This window comes from Psammomys obesus, unplaced genomic scaffold, assembly GCF_907164565.1.
Source record: "Psammomys obesus unplaced genomic scaffold, mPsaObe1.curated_primary_1811, whole genome shotgun sequence".
Taxonomy (NCBI): domain Eukaryota; kingdom Metazoa; phylum Chordata; class Mammalia; order Rodentia; family Muridae; genus Psammomys; species Psammomys obesus.
This window is the reverse complement of record NW_026585626.1, coordinates 3,899,548-3,911,807: the sequence shown is the minus strand read 5'-3', so window position 1 is coordinate 3,911,807 and position 12,260 is coordinate 3,899,548.

Genomic DNA, 12,260 nt, shown 5'->3' with positions numbered 1-12,260 from the left:
GTGCATATATATAATATATATATTATATTATATATATTAATATTATATATATATATATATATATATATATATATATATATATATATATATATTAAGACAGGGTTTCTCTATGTAACCTTGGTTGCCCTGGACTTACTTTATAAACAAGGCTGGCTTCAAATTCACAGAGACACGGCTCCCTGTGCCCCCCCTAGTGCTGGGATTAAAGGTGTATGCCACCACACCTGGCTCCAGGAGATATCCTTTAATTTAATCTTTTGAGAATTTTAAACATGAGCACTGTGTTTACATTATATCCTCCTCCTTCTCCCTCTCCAACTTATGGTCTCTTCTTTAGTTCACACACATGCGCACACCTCTTACTGAGTCCATTTTGGGTCGCTCATATGTGTAAGTGTTAAGGGCTGACAACTTCGAGAAAACTGTTCCCTCTCTCAGCAACCATTGGCTGTTCATCATCAGTGTTGTCATGACAACTGATGTCATTATGCAAATCTTGTTTAGACAACCATATTGTTGAGATTTTGTGAGCATAGATTTCCTGCTGTGTCTAGAAGACCCTGTATAACAGGAAGCTGGTCCTTTGGCTCTTAGACTCTTTCTGCCTGTCTGTGATGTTTCCTGAGTCTTAGGTGTTCGGGTTGTGTTACAGACATACCAATGGGAGCTGGGCTCTCACAGTTATTTATTTGACTCATAGGTTTTCTTTTTAATGCCTGGGTGCAATTCAGAGCAGTCAGCAAAGATGCTGACTCTCCAGCCCCTAGAGTTTAAATTTTGATAGATAACTTGGGATAACCATTATGGTTTCCAACTGACTTGGGACATGTTTGCACAGAAAACACTTTACCTGCTGAGCCATCTGCCCTGCCCAGGCCTTTTTAGATTATGGGTGGATGCTATGAAAGCACTGAGGAATTTAAAGTAGTGCAACATGATGGAATTCAGCTTCTTAAGAAAGAAAACTGATAGTCTCACAGAAAGCAGATCAGGACGGAAATGGGCACAAATCAACATAGGGAGATAAATTTGGCATCTAATGACTCTGGAGACTCAAGATGACAAAGAGCTGATTTGGGGTAGTGACAATGAAGAAAACAGACATGAATAATAACAAAGCATTAATAGAATTAAGGAATAGGTCAAAGTAGGTGATTAGTATGCCTTGAGATTCAAGCTTCTGCCCATGTAAGTATATTCATTCAATCAAATAATATGTATTGATCAGGTGGTACCTGCGAGGCCTTCTGCTTCTTATTAGGGCTACACTAGCTCACCCCCTGTACAGGGAATAGAGTTGAAAACATCTGTCCCTGGACTTCAGTGGTCTAGATTATCTATGTTTGAACCAAAGAAGCATAGTTCCTCTCACCATAGAAACCACAATCCTCTGAATTGATGGCAAAGGTAAGAACTGTATCCTGAGCTTCGGGAACATAAATGTTACCTTTATCTTTTTTCAACCTAAGCAGTGAGTTGGGCATAATGAGCACTTCAGTGTTGAGGGACTTATGGAATCTTCACATGGAGACTTCTTTGAGTCTGCAGCATCTGTTAGTCTAGGGCCTGGTTAAGGGTCTTACAGTGAGTTACCTAGATAGATCCCCATGTTGTGGCTGCGTCCATGCTCCTAGGATGTGCTGTAAAGAAACAGATATTTTTCCTGAGGTCTTGTTGCTTTTGAGTTGAAAAGGAGCCACTCCAGCACAAACCCTCTGAAAGTTAACATTTTCCTTTCTGTGACTTCAAATTCTGTACTCTCCAAAGGGGAAGTTCAGAAATTGAATAACTCATATTAAAGTTATCAAGGCCACATGAGTTTTTCATATAATAGAATAATTTCAAGGGTGGAATGAATGAGTGAAAATGAATTTACTTTTCTCTCTGTGCACATCCAATCAGAGTGACTGACAGGTTGTTTAGACTTTAATTTGTTTAGATGGATTCCCTTCCCTTCCTTTTAGTGACAAGCGCGAAACAACTTCCCAAGTATTTTCTCCTAGTTTTGTCATTTTAACACTGACAGCTGAAGGCTGACAGTTCTATAGAAAGCTTGGCTTTCGACAGTAATGTTTTTGCCAGATATCTGCCTAAAGGAAATTTTTATGGTTGCGTTTGTAAATGCTAGTAAAACAAAGTTGAAATTTGAAAGCCTTTCCATTTTCAAGGCTTTGTAAGATAATGTTATGCTTCTCATGGGTCCTGGTTCTAGTAATTCTTTTTATTAGTTTATTTTTCAGTCCAGTTTGATTGGAGCTGCCTTTGAAAAGAGTATAGTTTTGGATGAATCAATACCAACAACATCAGGGAGACCATGATTAAACTCTGAATGACAATGTATCTTAAATCCTAACATTTCCTCCACCAGGTTCCATGTTACACTGATGGGCACCCTATAATCATTTTAGTAAGGGCAAACACCAGTAAGGCAGGTTGAAAACTGGAAAAGAAAAAAACTACACACACCCTGTTTTCAATGAAATCACTAGATGCAACCTATACTTTTAGTAGCCCTGAGAATAATAAATTTGAAGCTGACTAAATCAGCTGAGGTTCTGGAATAGTTCCTTGAATCTGTCGTACTGTAGGAATTCTTATTTAAAAGTAATCATAAGATCATCACATAAAACTTTATATTTGGAGGCTTGAGTTGTGAGCGGGTGCTGGCTCTTACAGTCTGGACCATCAGCAAGCAGTCTTACCCACGGAGTCATCTCTAACATCCAACCTCTAACCCAATATTCTTTGCGTGTGTGTGTGTGTGTGTGTGTGTGTGTGTACATTAGATATATATGCCTAATTTTTTGAGCCTAACTTTTTTCATTTTATATTTTTATTAATTACAGTTTATTCACTGTGTATCCCCCTGTAGCTCCCTCACCCCTCCCCTCCCAATCCTGCCCTCTCTCCCTTTTTCCTGCCCATGCCCCTTATCAGTCCACTGATAAGGGAGGTCCTCCTCCCCTTCCCTCTGATCTTAGTCTATCAGGTCTCATCAGGAGTTAACCCAATATTCTTAAAACTCAACTTTAATATTGTAAAATATAAATGGTTAATAATAATGTATGGAGAAAATTAATATGGCAGTAGTTTTCTTTAATCAGCTAGTTCCCTAATGATTGACACAGAGAGACTATGACTTACTTTTAAGCTGTAGGCACTGTGCTGAGCAGATTCTGAGCTGCCCTTAAAACCCACATAAAAGCTTGTCACTTGCCAATCTGATGGCTCCTGCTTTTGCTCCATCAGTCTGTCCTCAGGGAGCACTTCCTGTGCACCTACTCCATCCCATCCAGTCATCAATCTCCCTCCCTCTCCCTCTCCCTCTCTTTGTTCCTCCTTCCTACTCATGGTTTTTCTGAGATCGCAAGCCCAGGAACCTAGGCTTCACTACCTCTCTTCTGCCCAGTTATGGGCATCAGTAACTTTATGAATCAATTAACTTTAAATTAGGTAGAGCAGAGTTTACAAAACAAAGACAGCTGTTAGGTGAGACTGTGCTTGTCTGGGTGGCAACCAGATCTTGGGGGCCAGTAATCAGCATCAGAATACATTGCACCAGAGCAACCCCCAACAATAACATCCCATAATGAACTAAGTATGAGAATTTGAAACAAAATGGGGATCCAACCCTTAATTTCACACTTTTCCTTCACCCTAAAACCAGCTCTACCCAGAGAAATGCTCCAGAACATGCCAAAGAGGCTGTTGGGATAGGATATGGTACAAGCACTAGAGCATAGCGTCTTAAGGTAGCCTCAATAGTTTTCCTCTTGTGATTATGTACAGAAGTGAGAATCGTGGTACCAGGACCCCATGACTGATGTAAACAGCCCAACCAAATACAGTAGAGTGCTCCTTTCTAGACAGGGCTGTTACTTTAATGTTCTAACTCATTTCCCTCCCACTTCTGATTTTAGTTCAGTTAGTATTAAAAACAAACAAACAGCAACAACAAACCCAATAAACTTCAAAGGCCTTTAAATTTCTTTAGAGGCAATAATTAAATAAGTTGTTAAACACAGTCTTCACGATTTTCTCATTGAGATTGAAGATACATGTAACATATTAAAAGCAGGGAGGAAGTTGGTAATATTCAATTTATTTTGTTTAATCCCATGCTCTCTTATTATAATTTTTTAAAATAATAGAGTCATAGCCTTGCCCATTCCTCCCTTCAGCTATACCCAGGCAATGGATGCCTACTGTGACACCTCTTTTTTCCTTTGTGCTTTTCTGATCCTTTGAAACATCCTTCTCTGCCACCGGCTTTTGGTCAGATCTAGGCACAGGTCAACTTTGGAGTTTTTGCCTGTGATTTTATTTATGTATCTTTAAACAATTTTTATTTTATTTTTTGAGAGTTTCATACACGAGTAATGCAATATCATTCCCACCCTTCCAACTCTCCTTTAGTTCCGCCCATGCTCACCGTGTCCCACATTCATGATCTCCTGATCTTTAATTATTATTGACACGCACAAACACACACACATATATATCCAACTACTGACTGACTCCATTTAGCACTGGCCATAGTTATGTATCTTTTCATTAACATAAGAGCTCTGGGATTTTATGAAATGCATATGGACAACTCCAGAAGAAATAACAAGTAGTTCCACCCTGTGCTTTAAAACATTTATCTTTTTGCTCTGTCTGCATCTTCATCTCTTAAATACTTGTATCTTCTAATTATACATGTGTCTAAAAGGTAGAGATAAATTATCTAAGAAATATAATGCAGTGCTGGAAGTGCTCATCATATGACCCAAAGGGAGTAGTCCAAGTGGAAAGGAGGCTGGCTGAGGACATGCTGGGGGCTGGAACATGGAAGCCTTAGACTATCCGAGTGCGATGAAGACAGATCACACAACAATTTGAGCAAGAAAAGTTTAAGGAATTACTGATTACAGTACGGGATTTGGAGTAATAAAGAGTTGACTTAATGAAGGTAAATGAAATCTAAAAAAATAAAGAAAGTAGGGGATGGAGGGATGACTTAGCTATTAAGAGCAGAGAACCAGGCTTTAGTTTCTAGCACCCAAATGGCAACCCACACCATTTGTAACTCTAGTTCCACGGTATCTGATGCCCTCTACTGGCCATTTTTGGCACTGCAGGCACCTAGAGCACAACATATAGGCAAAAAGTTCATACACATGATCTTTAAAAACAAAACAAACAACAGTACACACAGACGTGTATGTGTGTGTATGAGAGAGAGAGGGAGAGGGAAAAGGAGAGGAAGAGACAGAGAGCAGAGAGGAGAGAGAGAGAGAGAGCTGGGTCTGGTGGCAAAGGCCCACAATCCCAAGCCTCTCAGGAGGTTGAGGTAGGAGGACCTGAAATTCTGGGCCTGACTGGGTTATACAGCCAACTCAAGATCAATCTGAGTGACTTAGAAAGACCCTGTCAAACAAACAGACAAACAAATAAATGGAAAAGGACTGAGAATACAGCCCAATGGTGTAATAATGACCGAGGGCCTAAGTTGAGTCCTTGGGACTAACAGTAAGCAAGAAAGAGAGGGATAATAGAACACATATCTTCTGAGGTTGAATCAGGGCAACTGGGGAAGAGTCCTTGCTTCTGTGATCCCATAGTTTAGAATACTGAAAGACAGAAAGGTTGCTCGCTGTCTGAACAAAGCTGTTCCTCAGAGGACTGTTGTTAACAACAGCCCAGATGGAGGGTCTGTATGTGTGGGGTGGGGGTGGCGCTACTGGCTACTGGCTGATGTTGGCTGATAGGCACTGCTTGCACCCAGCACAACTGGACAAGCTAGCTTTGCTGGAGCACTTGGATTTGGTGTAGTTCTCTCCTTCTCTTTCTATCCTCTCCCTTTCTCTCCCTCTGTGTGTGTGCATGTGTGTGTGTGTGTGTGTGTGTGTGTGTGTGTGTGTGCACTGCAAGGGGCAGGAGCTAGAGCCTCTACATGTGTTATGCTGTAGAAACTTGCAGTAGACAAAAGGGAACAAGAAGAAAAATTCTTTCTTCCTGCAATGTCTCTTCTTTATCCACTTCTGATGAATATCAATATCAGCTGGTAAAAAGAAATAGCTAATGAATGGGCCCAGATCTGCTTCCACACAACTGGTAAAATGGGTGAATTTGGAGCTGAGAGGCAGAAAGTTGATGGCTGAAACATACAAGGGAGAACAATAACCCTGGAAGAAGCAGAATCACAGATAGGAGTATGACCGGGGAAGGGTCCGCCCATTTTCTTTTTTAAAGTGAAGTTACTATGTTTTAATTAACTCACAAATGAAAACATCACAGCTGGCTTATGGAAGCCACTCAAACACTAGCCCCGTCCCAATCTGGCCTTACAAAGATCTGCCAGGGCGATCACTGAGATGGAGGAGATGAGGGGACCACTGTTTGTGGGGCTTGATCATAGCTTGGCAGGGATACACAAGTGTTTTCTTAGAGAGAAGTCTAGTCCAGGGGAGCTTAGGGGGGAAACCCTGTAGGCAGTTTCTGAGGGTGAGACTTGGACACACAAAACCCCGAGTTGTAACTGACGGCTTGTGTACTTCAGGAGTCAGCTGACAGAAAGAGTTGGAGTCTTGACGCTCAGTTTGTTTTTCTACCGTTTCCCCCTCCCTCAGTTGTAATTGAAGTTTCTGACACGGTAGAAATGGTGATTTTGTTACTTCGATCTTTGGACCAATAATCAACGCCATTATTTCCTTCCTCCCATTGAAGGGGCCTGACATGTGGTTCACTCCAGGTTTAAAGTGAGGCCTTGGCACCTTGGGTGGAGGGATTAGAATCGAACAGCACCTTCTTTGGTGTGGTTAGGTTAAGGGGAGAACATTTTGATAAGATTATTGGATTCCTACAGGAAACCTTTAATTTTAGGGCTTCTCAGATGTTTCATCACAGACTCCTGTAAATTTTTTATATAGAACATTCCACGGCTGATCACTGCCACTGCCACAGCCCAATAGCCAACACCCAAACACCAGAGGGTTAATTAAGGAAAATTAAGGTCATTTGTCTAAACTCTGGAAAATGAAGTAAGACTCACTTTTAGAATCTTGGTCTTCAGGTAACTGGGGTACTATTTAGGAATCTGGTATTTTAGTCAAACAAAATATAAGTCCCCTTTAAGGGCTTACCAATTACATAGGAGCTCCATAAATGCAGTTCTGAAGGATCATATGGCTAGCATCACCCTTTTTACAACAACACTGTGCTCTTATGAATGCCTGAAAATGACCCATGGGAATGTTAACTAGAACAACAAGGAAAGGTTTATGATGCTAAGCCCTCTGCTACACGCATTTCATCTCTTTTTACAGCCATGCAAATTGTTATAGGTCCACTGACAACAGGAAAAATTTACTGAGCTTAAAACAAATCAGACAGCGTTTTAACTGTCTAAAAATTAAAATGGAAAAACATGTCAGAAGGCCCGGGACCATGGGAGTTCTTAAGCTGTCTTGAAAGAGTATGTAGAACTTGTGAACACACTGTAAACCGGAAAATTCTTGGTATGTTCACGGGTGTTCCTTGTGGAACCATGAATGAAACAGAGGTAATGAGCCCATCAAAATACTACCTGTGCTCAGTGGTTAAAGTGCTTATCATGGGCTGGAAAGATGGCTCCGCAGTTAAGAGCACTAGCTGCTCTTGCAGAGGACTTGGGTTTGATCCCAAGCACCTATGTGATGTAACTCCAGATCCCAGGGAAGTCCAACACTGGATTCTAGCTTTGGAGGGTGCCAGGCACTCATGTGTTGCAGGGCACATATGCAGACAAAATGCCCAAATAACATAAAACGAGTAAGTAAACATTTTAAAAAGTTCCTTTCACAAAAGAGAGGGGATCTGAGTTTAGATTCCAAAGAGCAGGGAATCCCCAGATCAAGTTGGCTAGTAAGTTTGAGAGCAACCCAGGATGATTACCCAACATCAACCTAGGGCCTTTATTGCAAATGCATTCGCACTCACACACACGGTGTGCCCACGAGTGTGCAAACAGGCATACAGCATTCACATGAACACCACAGCATGTAGGCCAGTCAAGAAGAGTCTTGGGTCCAGATCCAGTCTCTTTGTGGTAGCGGCTGGCCTGTGGCAGAGCTGACTCTCCAGGCTAACCGAACACAATCAAGCCCCAAAGAAAGTCTCCAAAGATGGCTGTGCTTACAGCCCCCACATTCCCACTCTCAGAGAGCTCCGGGTGGTCATCGTTTTCCACTGGCCATCCTACTTTATTAGCTGGTTCATTGAAAAGTATTTTAAGATTTTATAGGAGCTTTCTTCACTTTTCATCATGGAAAAAAGTATATAAAATAATGTAGAAGGAGTTAGGATGGGAAACTAATGTGAAAGAAGCCTGAATTCTGTTCCTGGTTTGGGAGTTGAGTACATCAGCTTTTCCTTGGAGAGTTAGAATTGCCAGGTATTGTCGTTAAACAGTTATATTAAACATTAAAGAACACAGGGGAGGGGTTGTGCTTGCACCTTCTAGAGCAGTCAAATCTTCAGGAAAAAAAATGTGTGTGTGTCTTGTGACACGCAACTGAAAAGAATATTTCTGAAGGAGAATCCAGTGGGTTTGGAAGTGTGTATGTGTGTAGGATGCCAGAGGTCAACCCCTTGTATGATTCCTCATGTGCAGTCCACTTTGTCTTTTGGGACAGGCTCTCACTGGCCTGGGGACCCTTAAGTAGGGGAGTCTGTCTAGCCAGCGAGTCCTAGGGATTAACCTGTCTTGCCTTCCCAGCACAAGATTTCAAACACACCATCTTATTCTGATCTTTTTGGGGTGGGGGGTTATGTGTGGGGCTCAGGACCTCATGCTCCTTCAGAGAGCTCTTACCGAGTGAGCCATGTTCTCAGTCAGCCTTTGCTTAGAATATTTTCATGTAGAAGAAAATCTAAGCTGTGGAGCAAGAGCAAGCATTTCACAGCAGCAAAAACTTACAGGCAAGAGCCTGACCTTCTTCCCTGTGCATTTACTGCTAGGGGAAGCTTGGGTGAAGGGGCTGTTGGAAAAGTTTCCTACTTGAATTTGAGTGCTCAGAGCCAAGCCCTCACCGGTTCCAGGCTCCATCAGTTCCAGCCTAGAGTGTGAGAGCTCTGCGAGTGTTTTTGAAAGCAGAGCGAAATCCACCGTGCCAGATACCTGAGCCGTTGTTAGGGCATTCAGTGGAAAATTTCATTTCCACATTATAAATAACTGTAGGATATTTTAAGGGATCCAAGACTGGGAGCTTCCAAGAGCTGCTTATATTAGTTCTACTGAAATGTTTAATGGAGGGAGGATGCCGTGAAAGGCTATAAAGCTGAATTACCGGATATGATTAATTAAAATAAATAATCTCACCATTGATTAAATTGCCCTTAAAATTCCCAACTATTGAGGCCTGCACGTCTCATTATCCATCGAGTTAAAAAAAATTAAGAAGGAAAGAAAGAAAGAGGAAGGAAGGAAGGAGGGAAGGAGGGAAGAAAAAAGGTAGTGGCAACTAAACAGCAATGGTGGCAAAATAGGAAAAGTCCCCAAGATAGAATTTCTTATATTCAAACGAACCTAGAATTTCTTGTTGGAAAAAGCCCCACTCTGAGAGCCCCTGTTTGAAATATGGACTGTTTCTCACTGTGTTTCAGTTTCTGGAAGTTCCAGGTTCTATGGGTTTCCTGGGAGGAGGACTAAATATCACCTCTCCCTTTGACTGCAGACACAATCCATTTCCTGTGACTCCTCCCCTCTTCTCTAGTCCCCAGACACTTACAAAGAGGAGCAGTGAAAACAGAAGCCATGTCTTTTGGTTGTGCTACCTCCCCCCCCCCCCCCAAGAAAACAGTCCCACCTTTAGCCATGCATGTAATTGTGGCATGACGTCAGTGTGTGACTGTGTGAGGATACAAGTGAGTGTGTAAGGAAGGTGGGCGGTGGGCGGTGGGTGCAGTTTTCTCTCAGAGGGGAAGGAAGCCTGGCTTCTTGCTTCCCTTTCTAAGCTGGCCTCTGTGGCCGCGGAGACTAGTGTGCACAGCGACGCGGCGGTATTCGGGGTTAGAGCTCTCCCCTGCGATCAAAATGGTAATTAAAGGTGGCATTAGGAGACAGCTCAGCAGCCCGCTGCACCTGTAGTGTGTGTTGGGGTAAGCGGCCTCAGTGGCCCAGGACCCGAGCGCTTAGGGGCACGGAGGCCACCAGCTGCGAGGAGTAAGGTGGGGAGCGGGTGTCACAGCTGCCAGAATAGAATTGCTTTTCGGTGGCTTGGAGGGAGCAGGCGGCGGTGGCAGGAGAGGGAGACCGAGAGACTGGGAGGTGAAGGGAGGATTCGGGGAAGAATGGGGGGGGGGCACGGAGGGGGGAAAGCAAGCAAGAGACAGAGAAAGACCGACGCAGGGGAGGGGTGTGTGTGATTATAAGTAGAGCAAGCAGAAAGGGCAGGAGAACTAATGACACAGAGAGGAAGGGCACAGTAGTGGTCCCCAGTTTCACTCCCACCCCTGTCCACTCCTCAGCCCCCGGAGCACCGCTCAGGCACGGGAAACACAGGTTCCTAGGCCACCCGAGCACAGAGGTCCTCGCTTATCTTGCACTCGGCGGGATCTTGAGTCCAGCAGAGGCGCAAACAAACCTCTGGTGCCGTGGGTACCTTTCCTGGGCCCTGCGGGCGCGCCCGGCTCCGAGAGTAGCAGGGGCGCTTTAAAAACCGACAGGGAGGGTCTTGACAGGTCTCTTCCAGCATTTGCAACTAACCAATTAATGGCTGTGTGAAGAGCTTTAACTAAGAGGTGGGAGATGTGTTACCCAGCTATTTCTCTCCCTCAGTCCTCCAAGGCGCACTGGCGCGCGGGGTTGGGGGAGGGGGGCGGGTGGAATCCAAATTTTATTAATTTCACGAAATCACGACTGTGTCAACTACTTTGTTAGGGATGGCAAATGATTCCATTTGGAAGCTTTGGGAGTTATGAAACAGTCAGCTAAGCACGGCACAGAACATCACAGGAGAGGTGACCCGCCCGATGTCGCTCCTGCCTGGTTCTCGGGGTGTAGCCTCCAGCGGATTTCCCGGCCTCTGTGGGCGACGCACATTGTTTGATTTGTTTTGAAGGCTCAGAATTCGAGGCTGGTCGGAGACACCCACGTGCTTCTGACTCCCATCAGCGTAATGATCGCCTTAACTTGAATCGTGTCTATATAAACCACAAAAACCTAATCATTAGAAATCCCAGCCTCCAAAAACCACATTTTAGGTAAAAGCTGCCGCTCCCCACCCCCAGCCCCCCAACACTCCTTCACCCTCTCGACCACAACCTTTTGGGGATTCCAAAATCGCCTCTTCCCCTCCCTCCCTCCTCCAGGCCGGGAAACAAATACATAAATAAATAATTACTAAAGCTTTTTTTAAAATAACTTTTTATTTTTACCCCTGCCCCCCGCAAAGAGGGGAGCGGCGAGGAAGAAAGTTAAGACACTAGACGGAGACTGGACTTAATCAAAGATTGAAAATGCACGGATAACCACTGTTTATTTCCCCCCCCCCCCCGAGCCCCTTTTTCAACTTCAAATATTTTTTAATTACCAAGCTGTCATTTTTTTTTTTAGTTCTTAAAAAAAAAAAAAAAAAGCAATCCGTCCTTATTCTCCAGGAATGACAAAAATGAATATATAAGAAAAAGTGTCGAGACATCCACTCGAGTTTCTGAAACTGTTTGGACAAGCCCTCCTGTCACCCACTTTTTTTGGTGTCACCTAAGGGGGGGAGAAAAAACCCACCCCGAAGCCCTTAAAAATCTGCCCCCCCCCCCCAGCCGATGTAGGGTGGGGTGGGGGGGAGGGTGAGGAGTGTTGAGAAGTCTGAAGTTACAACAAAAAGTAACGACGGCGGAGCAGCCTGCGGCTCTCCAGCTTCCCGGCTTCCGCGTGGGCAGACGGAGAAGGGGCTCCGGGTCCGGGGGCGCAGGCGAAGCCGAGGACGCGGGCGGCGATGCCCTAGGCGGGGACCGCCTCCCTCCAGCTCCGGCGGCGCTCTCCGCGGCCGGCGGGCGGCGGCAACGGCTGCGAGCCGCGGGCTCCGGCTCCGCGGCCCCGAGATCCGCGCCCCCCACCACCACTTACCTCCCGGCACCCCGAAACGCGCGAGTGGACCGGGGGGCGCTTCGCACGGCGCGGGAGGGGACGCGGCCGCCGGCAGAAGACGGACGGCGAGCGAGCGGGCGAGAGGAGAGGCGCGGAGAGCGAGGAGCGGCGGCCGGGGGAGCCGGAGCGCGCAGGCGGCGCGGGGAGC